The sequence below is a fragment of the Mchenga conophoros genome, linkage group LG23 (genome assembly GCF_057382185.1).
Source record: "Mchenga conophoros isolate Kocher_MC1m ecotype Shallow Benthic linkage group LG23, M_conophoros_male_GT1.1, whole genome shotgun sequence".
NCBI classification, from domain to species: Eukaryota; Metazoa; Chordata; class Actinopteri; order Cichliformes; family Cichlidae; genus Mchenga; species Mchenga conophoros.
The window spans coordinates 49,610,969-49,637,885 of NC_140547.1; the positions used below are offsets into that span (position 1 = coordinate 49,610,969).

Here is a 26,917-nt window from a genome sequence, read left to right on the forward strand (position 1 = left end):
TCATTTCTGAAAACTGGACTTCTTGTTGTTGTTCAGACATTGAAGACTTTTCTTTCTGTTTTTCTTTCTTTCAGCAGATGTTGGTCTGCAGGAGGTTTTAGATGAACATAAGATCAGTCTGAGGAGGAGATGTGAACGTGTGACTGAAGGAAGTGATGAAACAGGAAGTAGAACCCTCCTCAACAGGATCTACACTGAGCTCTACATCACAGAGGGACAGAGTGAAGAGGTTCATAGCCAACATGAGGTGAGGCAGCTGGAGACAGCTTCCAAGATGGACGCCCTCCATGACACTCCAATCAGGTGCCAGGACATCTTTAAAGCCTTACCTGACCAACAGAGACCCATCAGAGTGGTTCTGACCAACGGCGTGGCTGGTGTTGGAAAAACCTTCTCAGTGCAGAAGTTCACTCTGGACTGGGCAGAGGGCTTGGAGAACCAACATGTCAGTGTGGTGGTTCTGCTTTCATTCAGGGAGCTGAACCTGATCAGAGAGGAGCAGTACAGTCTTCTGGAGCTGCTCCATGTTTTCCATCCAACATTACAGAAGGTCACAGCAGAGAAGCTGGCTGTCTCTCAGCTTTTGTTCATCTTTGACGGCCTGGATGAAAGCAGACTTTCATTGGATTTCACCAACAGGAAGCTGCTGTCTGATGTCACACAGAAGTCATCAGTCAGCCAGCTGCTGACAAACCTCATCCAGGGGAATCTGCTTCCCTCGGCTCTCGTCTGGATAACTTCCCGACCTGCAGCGGCCAATCAGATCCCTCCTACATGTGTTGACAGGCTAACAGAAGTACGAGGCTTCACTGACGCCCAGAAGGAGGAGTACTTCAGGAGGAGATTCAGTGATGAAGAGCTGTCCAGCAGAATCATCTCCCACATGAAGACATCCAGGAGCCTCCACATCATGTGTAGAATCCCAGTCTTCTGCTGGATCACTGCTACAGTTCTGGAGCACATGTTGACTACAGAGCAGAGAGGAGAGCTGCCCAAGACCCTGACTGACATGTACTCACACTTCCTGCTGGTTCAGACAAAGAGGAAGAAGAACAAGTACCACGAGGGACATGAGACGAGTCCACAGGAGCTGACGGAGGCTGACAGGGAAGTTCTTCTGAAGCTGGGGAGGCTGGCGTTTGAACATCTGGAGAAAGGAAACATCATGTTCTACCAAGAAGACCTGGAGCAGTGTGGTCTGGATGTGACAGAGGCCTCGGTGTACTCAGGAGTTTGTACAGAGATCTTCAAAAGAGAGTGTGTGATCTTCCAGAAACCAGTCTACTGCTTTGTTCATCTGAGCATCCAGGAGTTTCTGGCTGCAGTCTACATGTTCCACTGTTTCACCAACAGGAAGTCAGAGGTGCTGAAGAACTTCCTGGGAAAAAAATACAAAGAGTCATCTCTGGATGATTTCCTTAAACGAGCCATGGAGAAATCCCTCCAGAGTAAAAATGGCCACCTGGACTTGTTTGTCCGCTTCCTTCATGGCCTCTGTCTGGAGTCCAACCAGAGACTCTTAGGTCTGCTGGGTCAGACAGAGAACAGTCCAGAAACCATCCAGAGAGTCATCAAGAACCTGAAGAATAACAAGAAGTTTAAATCCTCTCCTGACAGAAGCATCAACATCTTCCACTGTCTGATGGAGATGAACGACCTCTCAGTACATCAGGAGATCCAAGAGTTCCTGAAGTCAAAGCAAAGGTCAAAGGACCTCTCTATGATCCACTGCTCAGCTCTGGCCTTCATGCTGCAGATGTCAGAGGAGGTTCTGGATGAGTTTGACCTGCAGAAGTACAAAGCTTCAAAGGAGGGACGACTGAGACTGATTCCAGCTGTGAGGAACTGCAGAAAGGCTCGGTGAGTCCAGATGTGATCATTACATCATTGATCAGTGTCGGTTAATAGTTTAATGTTTAAATTAAAAACACAGTCCTTGGTTATAAAGTGCTTTACAAACACCAACATTACGGCTAACAGCTGGATTCTCCTGTTTCAGTGCAGCTAGCCAAACAACAAAGAGCCACTTGCTGCTAAAGACAGAGTGAAAGTGGACGGTATATCCTCCATTCTTCATGTAAAACACATGCAATGAATTGTAATGCACCATCTGTGTTTACCTTCATGCAGTTTTCTCTTTATGGTAGACTTGGATATTTAAATGTTTCCCTCCTGGAGAGTCTTGTTCACTTGATTAGTTTTTGTGAAGAGGATTCTCCTCACCCCATCTCCAAGGGAGACACCAGCTACCCTTCAGAGAAAATTTATTTGCCCCACTTGTAACCACGATCTGGTTCTTCCAGTCACTGCCCACAGCTCGTGACCATAGGTGAGGGCAGGGACGTAGATCGACCGGTAAATTGAGAGCTTCGCTGTCAGGCTCAGCTCTCTCTCTCTTCACCACGACAGACCGGTACAGTGTCCACCTCACTGTTACCGCAGCAACGGTCTGTCTGTTGATTCCTGCTGCCCTCCCCCTTCTTTACACGACCCTGAGATACTCAGACTCCTCCACCTGGGGCAGGAACGTCTCTGACCCAGAGTGGGCACTCCACCCTTTCCCAGCTGAGGACCATGGCCTCAGATGCTGATCCTCATTCACACGGCTTCACACTCTGCTGAGAACAGCTCCACTGTGAGCTGGAGGCCATCACCTGATGAAGCCAACAGAACCACATCCTCTGTGAAAACAGAGACCAGACTCTGGCTGTATCCCAATTCAGGGTCTGCAGCCTTAAAGGACGCATTTTAAGGCCGATTACATCACAGCGACGGGACGAAGGTCGCTGCTCGAAATGCGGCCCTCAAATGCGTCCTTAATTTCGCTGAATTTTAAGGACATGGCGGTGTAGACTTCATATAGTATACTACTATACTAGACACTATTATTAGTATAGTATACTACTATACTATACACTATTATTAGTATAGTATACTATTATACTGTACATATCTGTTTTTAACAGGGAATCTTGATCATGTTACATTTGACTTCTGTTGAGCTTCTTGAATTGTCACCTTCAGTTCCTTTCCTTTACTCTTCCAGTGTCTTTGGTTTAAATGTATTTACCCTGATAACTGCATATGAAACAGTTCACCTCTTTTCACTCACTATTATCTGTTTGCCATAAAAGTGTTGGTGATGTGTTGGGAGAATCATTATTTTCAGTCTCTTCTTATAAACATAGTGAGGCAAAGATGTGGGTCGTGGTCCCTGATAATCAGATGTGTCTGTGTTCTGTTACATGTGACGTTAGAGAGGTTTTAGTGGAGATAAAAACAGGACCAACATCACTCGTGACTGCTTTCCTGTCTTCACAGTGTGTTTACTGTTGGAGCTCGTCCTCCTGTTGCATCTGTCACAGCTGTTACGCTCCTCTGTGACTCCTCCTCTATCTGCTGTCACACTGCAGGAGTTTTTGGTCATGGCGTGTGAATAACTGCCGAGGTCGGCTAGGACGATGCCACCACTCGTTGTCAGACCCTGTCACGCTGTCTGGTGTCATCTTTAGCCGAGGTTATTAAGTACTTCAAAAGGAAACCAGTCTCTGTTTTCAGTCTCCGCCCTCTTTTGCAGCTTTGAGCCAGGTTGTAACACCTGTTAAAGTCACCACCTGTTGTGACCGGGGAGTGAGATGAGTGTGAGAAAGATGAAAACAACGTCTCATTCTGACTAGTTACTGGGAACTGATGTGTGATGATGCAATAACAAAGATGACTGTTTCTATGATTTTCTGTTTTATTAATTGTTTTTATTGATGATAAGGACAGGCAGAGGAGATTGGATGGATTTACTTTGTTTTATTATTTTGCACTGAAATGGAGTCCAGTGTACAGTCCTTGGCGTTGCACATTTTAATATGTTTTAGCTGAGACTGTAGTGGGCACTCTTTAAATGTCGGGTCAGTTTGTCACGTTAGAGCCTATTTGTGCCTGTTAGTGCTGACGATGACTTTAGACCGAGCTGACTGAGGGGTCTAAGCTCATGATGCCACCAGCAACACCCGGGTCATGCTGCAGAGTTTTCAAACCCGACATAATTTACTCAGGTTATATCAGGTGATCTAAGAAAGGCCGCTTAGAAAGAAAAGCGAGTGCACTGCTTTAAGTTTCTTGAAGATGTTTAATCCGAACATTCAGCTTCTTCACTTCTAAAACCAAAAAGTGGAGAGTCCCAGATTTTAATCCTAGTGGGAGTGTCCCTTAAGAGGGTCGCTGACCAACTATTGATCATGTGGCTCATCACATGAGCCAAGCTGTGAAAAAGGGTGTGGGTGATTATCAGCAGAGGTTTCAAGAGATGAAACGTCTTCAAGAAACTTAAAGAAGTCACTTTTCTTTCCAGGCTCCTTAGATTACCATGACTGTATGATGAGAACTTGAGGTTACTCTATTCCGTAACCCCTGTTCTCTGATAACATGAGTGAGGTGTCTCACTATGGGGAACGCTCTCTCAGCGTTGTCCTCAGAAGCCTCTATATCATTACTCCAGCCAGTATTGGCTGGCAGTCGTGACGCTTGCGTCAGGGAGGGGCCACCCTCCTCCCTATAAAAGGGTGTGACGCAGCGTCACCCGCCATTCAAGATAAGCTCACCTCTTCCTCGCTTCGTGCAAGGAGGGTGATCTGGTGAGACACCTCACTCATGTTATCAGAGAACAGGGGTTACGGAATAGAGTAACCTCAAGTTCTCTTTCAAACATTCGTTTCGGTGTCTCACTATGGGGATATGCAGACTCCCGTATTGCCAGATAAGCCCATCTGAACGACTGACTGCCAATTTAGGAGGTCTCGTGGGGACCCACACTTAACACAGTGTGGGCTAGAGACGGTGCAGTGACATCCAACCTGTAAAACCTTGCAAAGGTCAAAGGTGAAGCCCAGCTCGCAGCTGCACATATCTCTTCTATAGAGACACCCCTAAAAAGGGCCCAAGAGGTTGCCATCCCTCTGGCAGAATGAGCACGAAGTCCCTCCGGGGGGGGCAGACCCGTGCTGGAATAAGCCAATTGGATCGCCTCAACAATCCAGTGGGAAATGCGTTGTTTGCTAACGGGCTTGCCAAGATGTGGTTTAGCCCAGGAAACAAACAGCTGATCCGACCTCCTGAAAACCTTCGTTCTCTCCATATAGGTACATAAAGCCCTGACTGGACAGAGAGCATGTAGGCGCTCCTGTTCAGGGGAGGAGAAAGGAGGAGGGCAAAAAGCTTCCAGCTCCAATGGGGTGCATTGAAGATAAGGGTTTTTGGGCACAAAGGCCGGATTTGGCCTGAGTGTGACTCTAGAGTTATCCCGTGTGAAGCGGGTGCACTCTTTGTGTATTGACAGCGCATGAATATCACTGACACGCTTCGCAGATGCGAGGGCCAGGAGCAATGCAGTCTTCAAAGACAGGATTTTTATTTCCACCTGGTTTAGTGGTTCAAATGGTGGCTGTGAAACTGCCCCCAGCACCAGGGATAAATCCCACGTGGGAACGAGAGGTTTAGACACTGGGTGGAGCCGTCGTGCCCCTTTCATGAAACGGCAGACTAGCGGGTGATGGCTCACCGGGCCATCTACGAAGCCCACATGGCAGGCTGAAATGGCTGCTAGATAGAGCTGGGCGATAGAACGATAACGATATGTATCGCGATATAACTTTAACTCGATAGAGAAATTAAGCTATCGCGATAGACCTCGCCGCTCTTGTCCTCTTAAAATAAAATTTTTTTTTAAAAAAAGGTCAGCCAATCCAAACTAAGTAGCGCAGAGCCGAACCAATCACAGCCGCAGCGTCACGTCGCGTGACTTGTTCAGCACAAGTGCCAAGCCGCACGTGTGTTTGTTTGGGAAGCAGCCAGCGCATAATGGAGGAAATGAGTGTGCCGACTAGAAAAATCAACCGAGCGTGACCGAAGAGAAAACAGATGATGGTTCCAATGCCGGAGAGATTGTCGAACGGAAGAGCCATAGAAGCTCCGTAGTGTGAAGGTATTTCGGCTATTTCAAGTCTGACAAAAACAGAGTAGCGTGCACTGTAAATGTGCCGAAAGCAAGTCTGGAAATACAATAAACTGGTGCATGCGTCACACTGTGCGCCACGTTATTGTTTCGGTGAAATGAATTTCTACAATACTGTTAATTCTACTCTCTGCAGTGTTTAAATGCTTACATATACACACAGTTACTGTCCCTCCACACATACGACTCGGTTCTGCTTCTATGCCCCAGCTTTGTTTACTTTTTCCCACCGAGGCTTCTAGACTTCTGATTGGCCAACATTTCTGCACAGTTAGGAATCTAGCGCCACCTGCTGCTTTGGCATGTTCATAGCAGCGTTTTCCTTCATTTCTGCCTTTATGTGTGGACGGGATTATTTTTTAAAACGAAAACGGAAAATCTCCGTTTTCAAAAATACCCGTGTACGTGTGGACGTAGCCTCAGTCTCTGACTGGAAGCGCTAATTCGTCATTCGGCTTTTGTCAGACTAAAGTAACTGTTAAAACTCAAATTCAAATTTCAAATTCAAATTTTATTTGTCACGTACACAGTCATACACAGTACGATATGTAGTGAAATGCTTGGACAACTGCTCGTGACCTAAAGAAAACAAAAAAGGAAAAGGCTATGAATACGATAGGAAATAAATATGAAAAATTAAAAAGGGTAAATTTAACTAGGAAGGAATAAAATATAAATTAAGGTTAAAAATGAAATAACTGTACAACACAAATTAGAATGAAGGGTAAATTTAACTGGGAGAATAAGATAAAGATAAATATATAAATTAAAGTTGAAAATAAAATAACTGTACAACAAAATACACAATATAGAACTATATAAGAATGTATGAAGGAATCTAAATATAAATAAATATATACACAATAACAGCAGCTGTACAAGTATTAACCGGAAATGAAGAATATAGTGACCAGTGTTGTGCAAAACCAAAGTCCAGAAAGTCCAGTGTGTGTGTAAGAACTGTATGTGTGGGTCAGTACTGTGTGGTGGTGTGATTGAGAGACCGTATCGCCTGCGGGAAGAAGCTCCTCCTCAGTCTCTCTGTGTTGGTCTTCAGGGAGCGGAATCGCTTTCCTGACCTCAGCAGAGAGAACAGTCTGTTGTTGGGATGGCTGAGGTCCTTCACCATCTTCCTGGCCTTGGTCCAGCACCGCCTGCTGTAGATTGAGTGCAGGTCAGGGAGCTCGGAGCGGATGGTGCGCTCAGCTGACCGCACAACTGACCGCACAAAACTGTTTGAAAAGCTAAGCTATACAACAAGGAGAGATTGAGAATTTCCTTTTAGTTCTCAGTTTATTTGATATTGACAAAAGTTAGTCAGTTTTGTCTGTTCTTCTGTAAAACAAACTAAGATTTATTTTTAGAATTAATATTTTGTTTCTAAGTGGAATTGACAATTTAGTCTGTTTCGTTTGTTCTATTTTGAAACTTAAACGCTTTAGCGGCTGCCTTTTGTGTAGTTTGCAATATTTGCCTTTATTTATCTGAAAAAGTCTCATGTTCCTTAAGTACATCTACCCTGTTGAACTTATTATGGGAAATAAATATTTAAATAAAAACAAGCTGCTGATTATTTCACATTTTACTTGTGAGCAACGGCACATTTAAATCTTACAAATATAGTTATTTGGCTTATATCGTGATAGATATCGTTATCGCCTGAAATGAAAAAAACATATCGTGATATGAAAAAATCTCATATCGCCCAGCTCTACTGCTAGATATACTTTAATTGTGGAAAAGGCCTTTCCTTTATCTAACAGTTCTTGGAGAAAGGAGAGAATTGTTGTCACAGAGCACTGAAAGGAGAGAGTGTGAGACTTTCCACACCATTCCTCAAATACCCTCCACTTGTTCTCATACAATGATCTTGTGGAGGGGGCTCTAGCACTCTGAATAGTGGCTATAACACCCTGGGGGAGTCCTGCCGTACTCAGATTCAACCTCTCACGGGCCAAGCCCACAGGGCGAGGCGCTCGGGGTGAGGGTGAAAAATCTCCCCCCTGGCTTGGGAGACTAGGTCTCGTCGGAGAGGGAGAGGCCAAGGTTCGCTCCACAAGAGTGGCATGATCTCCGCTAACCAATGGGACCTCATCCACCTTGGGGCGATCAGTATCATTGTTAGCCCTCTCTCTCTCACTCTGGTTAGAGTGGGAGAAATTAAGGCCAGTGGAGGGAACGCATAAAGCAGAGCATGTGGCCAGTTGTGAGCTAATGCGTCTACCCCTAGCGGAGCCTCCTGGTCCCTCAGGGAGAAATACAGTGGACACTGAGCGTTCTCCCTCGAGGCAAACAGATCGACCTGTGGCTGGCCAAAGCGGGTCCAGATTTGGGTCACCACATGTGGGTGCAGGGTCCAGTCCCCGTACTGCGGGTTTCCCCTGGACATTAAGTCTGCTCCCAAGTTCAGGGCTCCTGGAATGTGAGTGGCTCTCAGTGACAACAGATTGATGCTGCTCCACATGATCAGTCTGCGAGCCAGCATGTGCAAAGGACGGGAACGTAACCCGCCCTGTCTGTTGATGTATGCCACAACAGTGGTGTTGTCTGTTCTGATCAGAACATGGTGGTTTCTCAACAGGGGAAGGAAGTGTCTCAGTGCTAGAAAAGCTGCTAGCAATTCTAGCCAATTTATATGAGCACCCCTCTGTTGTGAGTCCCAGCTGCCGCTCACTGCTCTGCCCTCGTGAGTGGCACCCCAACCCGTGAGACTCGCGTCCGTGGTCACCACCTTTCTGGCTGTGACAGCTCCCAGTGACACCCCCTGAGTGAGAAATGTGGGATTTCTCCAACAGTGGAGTGCTGCAGCGCAGTCTGCTGTCACTCTGATATAGCGGTGGGTATGGCGCTTTCGATTCAGTCTCAGTGATGCAACCCATCGCTGAAATTCCCTCATATGCAGTCTGCCTAGTGGAATGACTGCCAGTGAAGACGCCATTAATCCCAGCATCTGCAGGCATTTTCTGAATGGGAGATATCTTCCCAACTGAAAAATGCCGGCATGTGATAGCATTTTTTTTTACTCTGTCCACAGAGAGACACGCTCTGTACGAGGCGGAGTTTAGAGCTATTCCTATGAAAGAGATGGCCTGAGCTGGCTGCAGGACACTCTTTTGGTAGTTTATGGTGAAACCCAGAGCCATCAGATGATCCACTGTCAACCTGGTGTGCTCCCTTCCCATTATTTCTGACTCTGATAGCAGCAGCCAATCGTCTATGTATGTTGCTATGCGGATGCCCCGCCTCTTCAGTGGGGCTATGGCCGCCTCTGTGCATTTCACAAATACCCGAGGGCTCAGTGAGAGACCAAACGGCAGGACCTGGTACTCGTACATTCTGCCCTGAAACGCAAAGCGCAGGAATTTTCTGTGAGGCGGGTAAATAGGGATGTGAAAATATGCGTCCTTCAGGTCTATTGATGTAAACCAATCGCCTGGGCGCACTACATGCAGCAGAGTGGTGGTCGTCAACATCCTGAATTTGTATGACCTCAGATGCTGATTCAGAGCCCGTAGGTCCAGTATCGGACGTAGTCCCCCTCCCTTCTTGGGCACGAGAAAATACCTTGAGTAAAAGCCGCATTGGCTCTGCTCCTGGGGTATTTCTCGTACTGCCCCCTTTGATAGCAAGGTAGTTATTTCTTCTTGCAGGATCCTGGCTGATTCGCCTTTTGCAAGAGAGAAAATCACTTTGTGAAATCTGGGAGGGGTGGTTGCGAATTGCAAACGATAGCCTCGCTCTAATGTCCTCACAACCCATTCTGGCGCAGCGAGAGCTCGCCATCTCTCTATTCTTGCTGACAGCGGCCCCAAAGATAGGCGCTCCACAGTAGACGGAGCTCTGGCTCCCTCTTGTGGCGGAAACTGGTCCTTCTGACCAGACCCGACTGCGCATGCGTGAGCGGCCCGCGCTTGACCAGCGCTTATGGGGCCGGACACCACTGAGGGAATCAACCCCGGTGGTGTCTGGGTGCGTGGGGGCATTATGTTTTTCAACATATTTTCTGTGTTTTTCACACATTTTTCCCGTGCCCTTGGCAACATGCCTGGATGCAACGGGTGAGTTTTTAATAAACAGTGTGTTTTGTGAGACAGACATGCTTGAATCAGCTGAACAGCGTTTCGTCGTCTCTTTTTTGAAATCCGCTCTGTGGGATCCAACTCGAGTCCCAGGCGCTGAAAGGTGGAGGCAGAACACACTTCTCCGAACGGGCTCCGGAACTGAGCCCTGGAGTGAACTTGGAGCCCGGGCTGGTCCGGCTCCAATCTCCCCGTGGGGGATGTTAGGCAGTCCGCTTCTTCTTGCGGTCCGACTGCTTGGCTGGTGGTGGGGCACCCTGAGCAGCAGCAGGCGGGACGTGTTTCTTGGGCCAGTGGGTCTTAGGGTTCTGCGATCCTAGAGGACCCTGGGCCGCGACCTGCGGGGCTGGGCGGCGAGGGATTTTAAACGTCGGCACGCCGGCTGGACGGCTGGTGACCTGAGCGAACGTGCGGCGACCGGGTGGAGGCGCAGCCTGGGTCTTCCTAGGGAGACACAGCTGGAGGGCCTCTCCCTCTTTCTTCTTCTCCTCGCACCGTCTTTGCATGGTGGCAACGGCGGTCCCGAAAAGCCCAGCGGGGTCGATGCTTTCGTCCAGAATGTCACGTTTTTCTCTGTCCGAAAGCCCCGACAAGTTCAGCCATCTTGCCCTCTCCTGTAGGACGATGATGCTGAGGGCTCTGCCCGCCGCTTGTACTGCTGCTCTAGTGAGGTGGAGACACTGGTCCGTAACTACGCCCAGCTCTTCCCACAACTCGCTAGCATCCGGGTTCGCAGCAGCCTGGTCCTGGAGCTCCGCCGAGTAGGCTAGCAGGAGCGACGAGGCGTTCAATGCCCTCGCGGTGGTGGCCACCGATTTATACGCCTTGTCAGCCAGGGAGGACTGCAGGCGTTCGGCCTTGGAGGGCAGGGACGGACCAGATGACATGGAGAGTTTCTGGTTCGGGTGGAGATGAGAAGCCACCAGATTCTCCACTGTGGGAATTTGGTAGATGCCCTTCTCTTTCATTCCAGCGCAGTCAAACGCCGCCGCTCCCTGCACGGGGTTGGGTGACGAAAATGGCTTTTCCCAGCAGCGTGTGACCTCGTCCACGCATTCGGGGAAAAGCGGCAGTACCTGCTTAGTAGTGCGCTTTGCTTTGGGGAGCCTTTTACCCTCGTATCGTGAGGTGGAGGTCTCCGTTGTCACCGCGGGCCATGGGATTGCCAGCTTTTCAGCTGCCCGTTTTGCAACGTCAAATAGCTCCACGCCGCGGGACTGTGTGCCGGGGTTATCACAGTCGGCCCCTTGTGTCGCAGAATTCCGACCAGAGGGGGCAAAGAAAACGTCGTCATCCTCGTCCGAGACGAGATGTTCCGACGCTCCCTCAGAGGATTCGCTGAGTAGCTCGTCATTAGCCTCGAGGGAATCAAGCATAGCTTCGCAGCTGACCTCGGCATCATCCACCAGCGGGAGGACGACATCCATCTCGTCTCCCCAGCTGGTGCCTGGTGTGGCGGACTCAGTGTGCTCCATCGGTGCGCCGATTGGAGACAGCATTGGGTCCTCCTTCGACAGGCTAGCCTGGCGGGCTAGCCTTCGGCGAAGGCTTTTTAGGGTGAAGCGAGCGCAGTGTTCGCATATACCCGGTGTGGAAATAGCCGCTTGGGCGTGTTGCAGCCCGAGGCACATCACACACGCGTCATGTGTATCTGAACCTGAGATTTTGCAACCGCAGGGGCAAATTCTGGGCAGCGGTTTGCAGTCTGCCATATTAAGGAAGCTTGGTGTAGCTAGCTTGGAATGGCTGGACGGCTAACGCTGATCCTTTTTTTTTTTTTTTTTGTTTCTTCTCTCGGTCGGGTAGCTATGGTGAGCTAGTATGACCTGGCTAGTGTGGTGGCTAGCGCTTGTGCTACTTGGCTTGGTGACCGTGTGTAGCAAAGACAGTTAGCTTGATCAGCTAACTGTTGTGCTAGGTGCGTGGTGGCAGCTAACACACTCCCCGACCTGGCTCTGTGGTGAAGAGCAGGCGACTCGAAACGCGAGCCGTGCTGGCGCCCGGTGACCAAGGTGTTAGCTTGCTCGTGTGGACAGTTAAGCTAGCACTCACGTTCGCAGTCAGGAGAGATGAGGTTTCTAAGAAGCGAGAAGAGGAAATTGAATGGCGGGTGACGCTGCGTCACACCCTTTTATAGGGAGGAGGGTGGCCCCTCCCTGACGCAAGCGTCACGACTGCCAGCCAATACTGGCTGGAGTAATGATATAGAGGCTTCTGAGGACAACGCTGAGAGAGCGTTCCCCATAGTGAGACACCGAAACGAATGTTTGAAAGAGAACCTACACAGACATATCAGGTGAAGGTTTCAGTGTTTTGGTTCAGTTTAATGTAAAAATGGAGATGAAACGCATATAAAGGCTGGTTTACACCACTGAGCCCTGCTCTAAAACACTGACACAGATCTGTCTGTGAAGCTGGCTTTAACAAATAAGAGCTTAAAGTTTTAAAAACATGTTTAGCGCCGAACTGTCCACTTTACTGTCTGTAGCAGGAAGTGGCTGTTTGGCACTGAAACGGGAGAATCCAGCTGTTAGCCGAGATGTTGTGTTTGTAAAGCTCTTCATAAACGAGGACTGTGGAGGAGGAGAGCCTGTGTGAGTCAGGTGGTTCACCGGCCGAGTGTATCAGCGGCAGAAACAGCTGATCAGCGCCGTTTTATGCAGTAAAATAATCTTTCTGTTCCCAAACACATCCACACAGTTTACAACATAACAGCCCACTACATGCACATCTCACCGCAAACATGCATAAACCTGAACATAAAATATGTCCTCTTTAAGTAACTCACAGAATATCAACACTAACGCCACAAGTTTGTTGGTATTTTAACATTTTAACCATTGATTTTGAATTAAAACCAACAGTTAAAATATTTTTACACCTGAGGAAAGAGCAGCAGAAATATTAAGACAGATAAATCATTCTGTCTTCAGTCTCCATGAACAGCATCAACATCCTCTGGTGAAATTTCTCTTTCCTCCTTAAAATACATTAAATGTCAGTTTAATTCCAGATTAATGGTTAAAACATGTATGTCACATATGAACATCAGGAAATAAAGAAAAGTGACTGATTCAGTTCCATATATGCTCCAGGGAGGCGTTAAGGTTCATTAAAATTGTTCAGTTATTAAAGTTTAATCTGAGCCGAGCTGACTTCCTCAGGAACAAATAAACACCGAGATAAACTTCACCTTACAGATATAATCTAAATGAATCATATCCAATCTCAGAGAGTTGACAGTCAGCTGTGTGCTGGGAGACATGTCTGTCTGCAGTGTACGAGCTCTGACCGCTCTCCAAAAATGTCGGAGTGAATACATTAATATTAAAAGTGTAGCTGGTGACACAGAAACAGAGGATTTAAGAAGTTTAAGTGTAGGTCGGGTCCACACATGTCCAAACACCTGTGCGTAGTCCTGCTTGTTACTGAGAAACGCACACAAATAAAATGGCCATAAGGCCAAAGCAATGGTTTTGACTGGTGTTGACCCCGCCCCCACCCTGAGTGTGGATGCTGAGAGAAGGGCCAGCTGTGAATATGAGGCTGTGGGAGCAGATGGAGAGAGAGTATGTCGGGGTATCCCAGTACAAACTTTACTGGGGTCAGAAATTAGACAGACTCCAGTTCCTTTGTTTGATTTATCTAGTTTGATGTTAGGAAAGAGATTCATGAGATGGAAAAACCTCCCAGTCTACTGAGATTCAGAAATGATTTGTACACATGGAAACTCCCTGAGTGGGAACAAAGAGTGTCCTGTCAGGAAGAGCATTTGGAATATGGATGTTGAGGATGTGACAGTGCCTGAAATCCTGCTGCTGTTCTGAACCATAGTTTCTGATCTGAAGGTCAGACAGAGTCATGATGGTTGTTTCTATTTGTCCCTTTTTAGTTTTGTTCCCCTGAAATCAGATGTGATATCAGCAGCTCTGAGTTCATTCATCATTATTGTCCAGTGATGAGATTTCTGCTCCGTTTGGTGACAGTCAGCAGATTTTTCCTGAGTGTGGACGTGAACAGTCATACCTGACAGCAGCAGGTAGCAAACAGAGATCGTCTTTCCAGCTGGAACTCTTCACTGAGCTGAGCTCATTCAAAATGTTCTAGATTCAAGACAGGAAACAGTCCACATGTGTGTCTTCACTCTGACTCTGGATCAGATCTCAGTGACAGACTGTGGACATTATGGAAGCCTAAATGTGACACCATCTTCCTCCTTCATCTGCAGATTAAAGCCAAACAAAGATTCTCATTAAAAGTCTGCAGGTCTGAGAGAGACTCAATCGTTGTGTCATGTCAAACACAGTAAGAGGAGCTGAAGCACAGATGTGAAGAGCAGATGTTCATCAGATTATGACCTCACTCTGTTTTGTCTTCATATACATTCAGTCTGTGTTTATAATGCAGACTTTCTGCTTTTATAATAACATATTTTATATTTTCTGTAATCTCAGACTGGCTGACTGTGGACTCTCAGGGACTCATTGTGAAGTTGTGGCCTCGGCTCTGAAGTCCATCCCCTCCCATCTGACAGAGCTGGAGATGAGTAACAACAAGCTGCAGGATTCAGCAGTGAAGCTTCTGTGTGCTGGACTGGAGAGTCCAAACTGTCGACTGGAGACTCTGAGGTGAGTTCACTGACTGCAGCTGTTGTTGTGTTTCTATATTTCAGATCTTTGATTGATGTTTGAAACTTTCTTTAGTTCCTAAATGTTCAGGATGTGTCTGAAGACAAATGTGAAGAAGTTTGAGTGCTTTCAGAAATGTTTTGTCTTTCCAAATGACTGAACAACAGTTTTTCCTCTTGGCTCCAAATAGAAGTGACAGACTTGAGCAGCGTTCATTTAAAGGCTGACAGAAGTGCAGTGGTGATGGGGAGATGTTTGTCAGGACAGCTTTTCAGCCTCCACAGGTTCATGTTGTGCTCCATCAGTCAGTGAAGATGAAGTCAGTACTGATGAGGCTGTAGAGTGTGTGAGGGATGTGAATGAGGCTGTTGGAGATCTGATGATAGCAGATAAAAACAGGCTGCAGAGACTTTGAGCTTGTGTGGAAACAGACAGAGAAAAGAAAGACATGAATGTCAAAGCTAATAAAGGTGAAGTTAGGAGCTGTGACGATGTTCATGTATCAGAAGCTGATCTGGCTGCTACAGAGACGACCCACACAGCTGCTGTGGTGAGGTTTGTGTTAAAGCAGAGGAACACAGGCCCAAACATGACAGCAAAGCAGGTTTCAGGCTCTGTGAGAGGATTTCAAACAGAAGCTGGAGAAGAGAAAGGACTACAGAAAGAAGGCAGCTGAGACCAGTCCAAGTGTTTCCATGGAGCCCAGTCTAACATTCATTCATACACTAACGTACAGAAGTGAACGGGAAAATGAATCCATAGTTTCAAATGTAGAAATAGTTCTCAGTTCATTTACAGAGTTTAATACAGTTCATGAGGAAATGTTCAAAACAGCAGCTGAGAAGAAATCTGCTTCACAAAGTTGGATCCAATTCCAATAGTTTGTGATGCACTTGAACGCAGCGTGAGCAGTTCACTGCCTAACCCCACAGAGACTGTCAGTCTGGACTTTTCTTTATTTCTATTGGCTGTCAGTGAGATTTCAGAGCAATCAGAGACTGTGGGTCTGTGTATGAAGTATAATTCATGTGCAGTTGTTGAAGTTGTAGAATGAGAAATGGCAGTTTGGGGTATTTCCTGCTTTCATTGTCCTGCTTGTGCTGATGAAAATGTTTATTGACGTGTGAATTCATTCTTCAACGCTCGATTCTGCCTGAACAACGTGAAAACTTTGCTTTTCTTTGTGTAACAATTCAAAGCACTGAAGCATCGACTTATTTCATTATCCAACAATGAAAACAGGAAACACAGACAGCTGGCCTTCAAAGTAAAAGCTGCTCCTTTTGAAACATGTTGGTGGTAAAATGTAAGAAGAGCTGAAGCACATAAATGATCTACGTGCCAAAATATTAAACACAGTTGATATATTTGTGTGAGTGTTGTGATTCAGGTGTAGATGTAATAATGTACATATAGCAGAGTTTCCTTTTCTAGATCAGCTGATCAGAGTCAGGCCAATCAGCTCTGAGCATGCTCAGTCTGAGTTATGGAGCCACATACTATGATTCACCATGGCAACGGCATGAGCAGAGGCTCCGTGTGAATCCAGAGGAGCAGAAACATGAATGATGACAGTAGATGTTTGTGTGAAAGTGCTGGAAGCAAATGAGTGTGTGATGTTCTTTCAGTGTTGCACTTTGTAGACGCTCCCTGAGCACTGGTCTCACAGCCAGCTGCACATAGAGACCAGTGTTGTTAGTCCAGGTCAGAAGATGACTTGTTGGAATGAAAATGAGCTTGTAGTTTGTCTGCTTTAATAATGTGACTGGAAAAAGGTGTTGGACTTCAAATATGTCCATTTCTGTCACACTTCACCTTTAAAAGTGAAGCCATGTGGTTCCTGGAAGGAAAAACACGACTTTTTCAAGTCTTTGTCCTGTTTTTATGAGAAATGTACGACTTTAATGTGAAACATTCAGAGTTTTTTCTCTTGTTGTGTTTGTTTGAAGCTGCTTCCTGTTGGCTTCAGCTGTTTGGAGTTTCCATTTTCTAAACTTCTACATTCTGAACCTTCTTCAGCTCTGAACAGATGATGAAACACTGAATGATGTCAAGCACTTTGTCTAATAAACTTACATCTTTCATTCTTTATACAGATTGAAGAGCTGTGATTTGTCAGATATTGGCCTTGATTATCTGGCAGCAGCGCTGAAGTCCAACCCCTCGTATCCCACAGAGGTGGACCTGAGTGGAACCTACAGCAACCTGAAGGATTCAGGAGTGAAGCATCTGTGTGGTTTCCTGGAGAATCCACGATGTCGATTTGAAACTCTGAGGTCAGTCAGCATGTTTTAGTTGTGCTGAGATGAATATGATGTGAAAGTTGTGCTGACACTAAACTGCAGACATCAGGCTGATATTATACTGATCCACACTGAGGATCTTCATGGTAAAGTCTGTTTTCTTCTTCTCTGGTTTAGTCCATTGACTGCAGCAGAACAATGTTCACATTTCAAACAGTGATACTCAACGTATGGCCCGCGGCCCACACGCGGCCTGCCCACCTTTCCTGATTCAGAGAGAGGGGACCCTGATTAACTGTGTAGCTTCTTCCTCACAGTTCTAAGTATCAGACACAACAATGAATAATCCACAGCTGACTGTCTTTAGCAGGTCAAAGGTCACGGCACACAGCACTCTGTGAAACAGTTTGGAGCAGGAATTCTTGCACATTTACAAACTGACACTGCTGCACGGCATGCTGGGTAATGCTAGCTGCTCAGGTATGGGTGTGCTAACGGCTGTGAGACTCTGTGGCTGCAGAACACTGAAGAAGAGAAAAGAGAAGTGGAGGATGAAGAAAAGAGGCGGAGATGAAGCAGAAGTTTTGCTCCAGAGAGGAAATGTTTCTGTGTGGGTGGGTGATAGGTTTGTAGCTTGAACCTATTCGCTGGAACGTTGAAGACAATATAATTACACAGCAAGCAAGACACGAAGTAGGCAAAGTTCTTCTTGTTACTCATTCAATTCAATTCAATTCAATTTTATTTATATAGCGCCAAATCACAACAAAAGTCGCCTCAAGGTGCTTCATAGATACAGAGAAAAACCCAACAATCATATGACCCCCTATGAGCAAGCACTTTGGCGACAGTGGGAAGGAAAAACTCCCTTTTTACAGGAAGAAACCTCCGGCAGAACCAGGCTCAGGGAGGGGCGGGGCCATCTGCTGGTTGGGGTGAGAGAAGGAAGACAGGATGAAGACATGCTGTGGAAGAGAGACAGAGGCTAATAACAGATATGATTCAATGCAGAGAGGTCTGTTAACACATAGTGAGTGAGAAAGGTGACTGGAAAGGACAAACTCAATGCATCATGGGAATCCCCCGGCAGCCTACGTCTATTGCAGCATAACTAAGGGAGGATTCAGGGTCACCTGGTCCAGCCCTAACTATATGCTTTAGCAAAAAGGAAAGTTTTAAGCCTAATCTTAAAAGTAGAGATAGTGTCTGTCTCCCGAATCCGAACTGGAAGCTGGTTCCACAGAAGAGGGGCCTGAAAACTGAAGGCTCTGCCTCCCATTCTACTTTTAAATACTCTAGGAACAACAAGTAGGCCTGCAGAGCGAGAGCGAAGCGCTCTAATAGGGTGATATGGTACTACAAGGTCATTAAGATAAGATGGGGCCTGATTATTTAAGACCTTGTATGTGAGGAGCAGGATTTTGAATTCAATTCTGGATTTAACAGGAAGCCAATGAAGGGAAGCCAAAACAGGAGAAATCTGCTCTCTCTTTCTAGTCCCTGTCAGGACTCTTGCTGCAGCATTTTGGATTAGCTGAAGGCTTTTCAGCGAGTTTTTTGGACATCCTGATAATAATGAATTACAGTCGTCCAGCCTGGACGTAATAAATGCATGAACTAGTTTTTCAGCGTCACTCTGAGACAGGATATTTCTAATTTTAGAAATGTTGCGCAAATGGAAGAAAGCAGTCTTACATGTTTGTTTAATATGTGCGTTGAAGGACATGTCCTGGTCAAAAATGACTCCAAGGTTCCTCACAGCGTTACTGGAGGCCAAGGTAATGCCATCCAGAGTAAGAATCTGCTTAGATACCATATTTCTAAGCTTTTCAGGGCCGAGTACAATAACCTCAGTTTTATCTGAAATGAGAAGCAGAAAGTTATGCATGAGGGAGACCTGCCTGGAGCCAAGTGTCGTTCCCCATTGCACTCCTTTTATTGTGGTTACATGAATATGCATAGGGTCATTAACATATGACGTCTACATAGGTATACATGTGAACAAAGAATACTGTTTGTGTGTGTGTGTGTGTGTGTGTGGGGGGGGGGGGGGTCAGAGTGTGACCCCATAAATGACTTCCCTAAACCTGCTGGTCTGGAAGTCCAACAGTTCATCTAAACAAAAGGCACTTAGCATAAAACAGATACAGCCATGTTTATCCTGCCATAAAACAATAAAACAAGGTACGACCTCTTCCCATGCTCCCAGGATGTAGGTGTGCATTCCAGTGTGGAATACACACCAAGCCTTTGCAGCCTGCTAAAGATCACACATCCTATCAGTACACAATTGATTATACACCTCTAAGCATAAATGACAATCAACAATACAAAACCTAACAGCGGGGCTCAGGCAGCTCCGCCCACACAGTGACAGTGAAGCAGGTGAAGAGTAATAAATGAAGACAGCAGACAGGATTTGATAAGCTGATGTACAAACATGTAGAAATGGGTCCATACAGACTGAAGCGTGTCTCCTTTGCATCTTCCATATTTGATACTGAGAGTTTCCAGAAGAGCAAACATCAAACACGCCTCCAAACATGTGACGAGTCAGACTGACATCATTTCTACAGAGAACAGTGTGAGCTCTCAGCAGCTCACTTCAATAAGAAGGACAAAGTGCAGCAGGAATGACTAAACCCACTAACAATCTGATATCCCCGTGTTCCTGTTGTTCTACAGCATCATCATTAATGCTGCTCCACCACCATCACTGCAGCTGACCAATCAGCTTCTGTCACGTCATGTGACGCTCTGTGACTCAGACTGGAGAAATGCTAAATGGCTAACCTGAAGCTAACCTGAGAAACAGTCAAAGTACTGATGATTCCTACAAAGTGTTTGTGTTCAGTATGAGATGAGTGTGAACGAAACCATGGAGGAGCGGGCCGTGGCTGCTCTCACACACGTTTGCTGCAGGGGCGGAGCTACAGAAATGTTCATAGGGGGCAAAATCAAAGCCATTATTGTTGACACATATGCAGCTGTTACATCCTGTAATATGCATTAAATATGGTTCAAATACATTAAATGCATTAAATATACATGTTTCATATAAATACAGTCTACAACTGTGTTTTCTTCAGCCCACATAAGGAAACAGTTGAGTCAGATAAAGACAGAAGGCCTTTTCCACGTCCATCTGCTCAGTGTTAAAGTGCTGATGATGTTCAAGCTCAGGCAGCAGGAGGGATTTCTAAGCATCCTTCACTGATCCACAACAAAGGTCCAGAGTTTGATCCGTCCTAGTAGGACAGGAAACATACTGATAAGAGTTTCAAAGTGTCTTTGTAAGCAGACATGATTGAAATGAGCCAGTCTGAGTTTGGTTCCTGCAGTTTGTGCATCATAAACAGAGCTGAAGCAGAGGCAGCGTGTGCCTGCAGGTGAATGTACACTGCTGTTATAAGAGCTGTGGAAACTCAGATCAAAAGGACGTAACCACACTGCTGACAGTTCCAGGACAGTCACAGAGTTACAGCATGAACTGCAAACATGAATAATGATAGTAGATGATTGTGTGAAAGTGCTGGAAGCAAATGAGTGTGTGATGTTCTTTCAGTGTTGCACTTTGTAGACGCTCCCTGAGCACTGGTCTCACAGCCAGCTGCACATAGAGACCAGTGTTGTTAGTCCAGGTCAGAAGATGACTTGTTGGAATGAAAATGAGCTTGTAGTTTGTCTGCTTTAATAATGTGACTGGAAAAAGGTGTTGGACTTCAAATATGTCCATTTCTGTCACACTTCACCTTTAAAAGTGAAGCCATGTGGTTCCTGGAAGGAAAAACACGACTTTTTCAAGTCTTTGTCCTGTTTTTATGAGAAATGTACGACTTTAATGTGAAACATTCAGAGTTTTTTCTCTTGTTGTGTTTGTTTGAAGCTGCTTCCTGTTGGCTTCAGCTGTTTGGAGTTTCCATTTTCTAAACTTCTACATTCTGAACCTTCTTCAGCTCTGAACAGATGATGAAACACTGAATGATGTCAAGCACTTTGTCTAATAAACTTACATCTTTCATTCTTTATACAGATTGAAGAGCTGTGGTTTGTCAGATATTGGCCTTGATTATCTGGCAGCAGCGCTGAAGTCCAACCCCTCGTATCCCACAGAGGTGGACCTGAGTGGAACCTACAGCAACCTGCAGGATCCAGGAGTGAAGCATCTGTGTGATTTGCTGGAGAATCCACGATGTCGATTTGAAACTCTGAGGTCAGTCAGCATGTTTTAGTTGTGCTGAGATGAATATGATGTGAAAGTTGTGCTGACACTAAACTGCAGACATCAGGCTGATATTATACTGATCCACACTGAGGATCTTCATGGTAAAGTCTGTTTTCTTCTTCTCTGGTTTAGTCCATTGACTGCAGCAGAACAATGTTCACATTTCAAACAGTGATACTCAACCTATGGCCCACGGCCCACACGCGGCCTGCCCACCTTTCCTGATTCAGAGAGAGGGGACCCTGATTAACTGTGTAGCTTCTTCCTCACAGTTCTAAGTATCAGACACAACAATGAATAATCCACAGCTGACTGTCTTTAGCAGGTCAAAGGTCACGGCACACAGCACTCTGTGAAACAGTTTGGAGCAGGAATTCTTGCACATTTACAAACTGACACTGCTGCACGGCATGCTGGGTAATGCTAGCTGCTCAGGTATGGGTGTGGTAACGGCTGTGAGGCTCCGTGGCTGCAGAACACCGAAGAAGAGAAAAGAGAGGTGGAGGATGAAGAAAAGAGGCGGAGATGAAGCAGAAGTTTAGCTCTAGAGAGGAGCTGTCACTGTCACTCAGGCAGCTCCGCCCACACAGTGACAGTGAAGCAGGTGAAGAGTAATAAATGAAGACAGCAGACAGGATTTGATAAGCTGATGTACAAACATGTAGAATGATGGTGGCAGCTACAGAAACAGGTCCATACAGACTGAAGCGTGTCTCAGTCTGAATGTACACTGCTGTTATAAGAGCTGTGGAAACTCAGGTCAAAAGGACGTAACCACACTGCTGACAGTTCCAGGACATTCACAGAGTTACAGCATCATTTGTGACCATAAAGACAGAAAGCTCATCCAAATCCTGGGATTAAAAGTCTGTCCTGGTGGTGTCCAGTCAAACACGTCTCTGTGAAAGCTTCAATCCAACAGGCTCCAAAGTCCTTCTGCTCATTTCCTCGCCAGGTTCTTGATGCTCCTGTACCATCTCTCTGTCATCCTCCTCGCTCCCTCTTTGCACTCACAGTCTTTGTGCATCATTAACACTCACATGAGGAAAACCAAAGTTTTACTGGGCAGAAGATGATCATCAGTGACGCTGTCTTTAAAACACTCTTGTTAGAAATGTACGACTTTAATGTGAAACATTCAGAGTTTTTTCTCTTGTTGTGTTTGTTTGAAGCTGCTTCCTGTTGGCTTCAGCTGTTTGGAGTTTCCATTTTCTAAACTTCTACATTCTGAACCTTCTTCAGCTCTGAACAGATGATGAAACACTGAATGATTTCAAGCACTTTGTCTAATAAACTTACATCTTTCATTCTCTATACAGATTGGAGAGCTGTGATTTGTCAGAGATCAGCTGTGATTATCTGGAAGCAGTGCTGAAGCTCAACCCTTCGTATCCCAGAGTGGTGGACCTGAGCTACCACAAGCTGCAGGATTCAGGAGTGAAGCAGCTGTGTGTTCTTCTGGAGAATCCACAACATCAAATTGAAACTCTGAGGTCAGTCTCCACGTTTTAGTTGTGCTGACACTGTCGATCTGTGGAACTAAAACCTTTATACAGGAAGTCTGGTTCAGCTCTTTGTAGACCTTCTAATCTCTGATGCTCTGAGTCTTACTCAGTAGATGATGCAGAGTTGTGAAGCCAAGTAAAACTGGAGATTTAATATATCACTACTTAAAGATGAAGACTTTATTAAATACTTTAAAAAGGAATGGACTTCATATTTAGACTTTAATGACACTCCCGGAATATCTGCTTCTGTTTTATGGGAAGCAGGGAAAGCTGTGATGAGAGGTAAAATAATTTCTTTCTCATCACACAAAAAGAAAGAAGAAAACAAAAATATTCAGGAATTAGAAAAAAACATCAAATCACTAGAAGAAGCCTACGCGTCCCACCAAGATCAGGAAACATTGAACAAAATATGCAAAACAAAACTAGAATTAAATGAAACTATTAATAAAAAAACACAATTCCTTATACAAAGACTTCGCTTGCAGAATTTTGAACACAGTAACAAATCAGGTCGATTTGTAGCTAACCAGCTAAAAATAAATAAAGAAAAAACAACTATATGTGCTGCTAAAGATTTATCGGGGAACACAATATATGATCCTGGAAGAATAAACAACATTTTTAGGGATTTCTATGAAACTTTATACTCACCACAAATAAACCCATCTAAAAATGAAATTGATCTGTTTCTTGACAACGTAACTCTTCCAAAATTACTAGACAGTCAAGCAATGGAATTGGATTCGCCACTGACGCCAAGTGAACTCCAGGAAGCCCTGATAAGTATGCCCAATAATAAGGCTCCAGGTCCAGACGGCTTCCCTGCAGAATTCTACAAAGAATTCTGGACAATTTTGGCACCAGTATTCCACAGCATGTTGCAGGAAATCGAGGAAAAGGGCAGACTACCACCAAATATGAATTCTGCCAACATTAGTCTCCTGCTAAAACCAGGCAAAGACCCTTTATTTCCCTCAAGCTATCGTCCAATTTCTCTTTTAAATGTAGACCTTAAAATAATCTGCAAAGCTCTCTCAAAGAGATTAGAGAAAATGACCCCCCTCTTAATTCATCCTGACCAAACTGGTTTCATAAAAGGTCAGCACTCCTCAACAAACACTCGTAGATTACTTAATTTAATAGACTACTCATACGATAAAAACATCGAAGCCATAATATTATCTCTAGATGCAGAAAAAGCATTTGACAGAGTTAATTGGAAATTTTTATTCGCAACTTTACACAAATTTGGTTTTGGAAACTCTTTCATAAACTGGATAAGAATATTATACAATTCCCCAACGGCTCGTATCAGAACAAATGACCAGACATCCTCCAGCTTCTGTCTCCTGAGGGGCACCAGACAGGGATGCCCACTCTCCCCCTCACTTTTTGCAATTTTTATCGAACCTCTAGCAGCAGCATTTAGACAGGCTACAACAATTAAGGGCATAAAATGTAAGAACATAGAACATAAAATCAGTCTCTATGCGGATGATGTGTTGCTTTTTCTGCAAAACACACAAACCAACCTCTCTGAGGTAATTACTTTAATAAACTGGTTTTCAAGAGTTTCAGATTATTCAATTAACTGGCCAAAATCTACAGTTCTCCCCATTAACTGCTCCTTCCATAATTCTTCCTCTGCCCCACTGCAATCCGGAAATATTAAATATTTAGGTATTAATATCTCTCCTAAGCTTTCAGACTTAACTAAACTAAACCACATCCCACTTCTAAAGAAAGTAGAAGGCGATCTGACTAGATGGAAATCTTTACCCATATCACTCATGGGAAGGGTCGCCACTATAAAAATGATGATCTTGCCAAAAATAAATTACTTATTTTTGATGATCCCTAACAAACCATCACAAGATTGGTTCAGATCTCTGGATTCATATATTTCCAAATTCCTTTGGAAAGATAAACCCCCGCGTATTAGCTTAAAAACGCTACAAAGAACCAAGGATAGAGGAGGATTAGATCTGCCTAATTTTCACCAATACTTCTTAGCCAACAGGCTTCAGTTCATCTCAGAATGGTTAAAACATACCTTCTTAGTTGAGCCCTGGCTAGATGTTGAACAGGCACTATGCAAGGATCTAGAGATTTCAGACCTACCATTTATTAGCTCAAACATCAAAAGACATGAATGCTTTAAAAGTATCAACATCAGCTTTTCTCTAACAGCATGGTGGGAGTTTCTAAAAATAACGGAGTCTTCATTAATCCCATGCAAACGTACACCTATCTGGAATAACCCTGACATATTACAAAACAATAATATGATTAATTTCCCAGAATGGAGTCGTAAAGGAATTAAATACTTAGAACATATATTAGAGGGAACAGAATTTATTCCATTTGACAGACTAGTTGAACAATATGGGATCAACAAGACAAGGTTTTTAGAATATCAACAAATTAAATCCATAGTAAAAAAGAAATTTAACCTCAGTCAAGTTGAATTACAAACACCACTAAGTGCGGCACATTTTCTTACTCTTAAATCCCCCAAATTATTATCTAAAATATACAGAACACTTTCTAAATTAGATGAATCAATATCCCTTCCTACTGCAAAGTGGGAAGCAGATTTATCAGTCAACCTAGACCAAAACTTCTGGTCTCAGATTTGCTTAAAAACTTTTAAATTAATTAAAAATCCCAGTCTGCAATTAATACAATACAAAATACTTCATAGAGTGCACTATACAGGTCATCGGATGTTCAAGATGGGCTTTACATCTTCCAACAACTGCTCACACTGTCAAGGCAATACACCAGACAATTACATCCACGCTCTTTGGTTCTGTCCACCAGTGCAAAAGTTTTGGCGCGAGATATGTGAAGACTTATCAAAGTGTCTGAAATGTAACATTCCAACCTCCCCCTTAGTGTGTTTGTTGGGCAGCTTAGATAATGTCACTTCAGAAAAGAATATAGCCCATATGATCTTCACTGCCCTATGCATAGCCAAGAAAACAGTCCTCATGAACTGGAAAAATAAAAATAATCTTAATTCTAACCAATATAGAAATTATCTATTAGATTACATTAGTCTTGACACAGCCTCTGCCACCACATCAGATCAATTGCTCTGGGCCCCTTTTATCAGCTCCATCACCTAGTGGGGGTGGGGGGTCATAGTTTGGTCCCGCCTTCACTGTTGTGATTGGTGAGGGGGTAGGGACAGGCTTAGGGCGTCGGGGGGTTCCCCGGAGGCATCTTCCTTGGGGGGCTCAACCCGGGGTAGCGGTTACGTCCGGTTGAGGGCTCTGTTGGCTCTCAGGTGACTGTTTCCTCGCGGCTGCGTGCAGCGGGGCTAGGGGAGGGTCTGTGCTGACGGACGTGGGTTACTGACCTGGCAACCTGGCTGCCCCTGGGTGGGTCCGGGATGGGCGTGAGGTTCTGGGGGTGCTCCGTCTCTGGGCGGGGGCCCGGGCCGGGCCTCGGGGGCTCGGGTCCTGGTTGGTGTGTTGCCGGGGTTGTGGGCGGGTGGGTGCATGGGGGCCCGGCCCTGGAGCAGGGTGCCGCCGGTGCATCGAGCCGCCTGGGGGGCTCTTCAACTGGTGGGGGGGATGGTCACATCTGGCAGGAGCTTTCTTCTCTCAGGAACTCTCTGCAGGAGGGGGAGATACAGGAGAGGTGGAGGAAGATCTCAGCCTGGGCGTTTACCGTCTTATGTAGTCTGGAAGATGTGTGGTTGGTGGGGTGGGTGCAGTTTTCTCTGTGGTGGGGTTGGGTGGACTGTCCAGGGCTCTGTGGAGCCGGGGGGCGCTACTGCACTGGGCCCCGGTCTGATGGGCCTGGGCCCCCCTTCCCTGGCGGGTCGCGGAGGGTGGGAGTGCCTACTGGGGTCAGCGGGGGAGCTGGCCCCAGGGAGGGGTTACCTGCCCCTCCCTTCCTTCCCTCCCCATCTCCAGCTGCCTCCCTCTTCCCGCTCCTCCACAACCACCCACACATGCAGGGCCTTGGAGTGGGGGTATGTCACCAGGGTGCAGAGGAGGCTACCCCCCCCCCCCCCCCCCCCTGTCCCCTTCTGGCTGCCTCTGCCTCAATTTTATCCCACAACTTAGACATTCACATTATTCACACTCTCATTACACATACATATAGGATCATGGGGGTGGGCACAATCACGGAGTCCAAATCACCATCAGGGTGTATACCTCACCCCTGACGTCGTTGCCCACCTCTCAATTTTAAATACACTTAGTCATTGAG

At 45.7% G+C, this 26,917-nt stretch overlaps 1 pseudogene; it reads left to right on the plus strand.

The window, feature by feature from the left end:
- The window catches only part of LOC146548240 (NACHT, LRR and PYD domains-containing protein 12-like), a 233,326-nt pseudogene that overhangs the window by 304 nt on the left and 206,105 nt on the right, over nucleotides 1-26,917 (plus strand).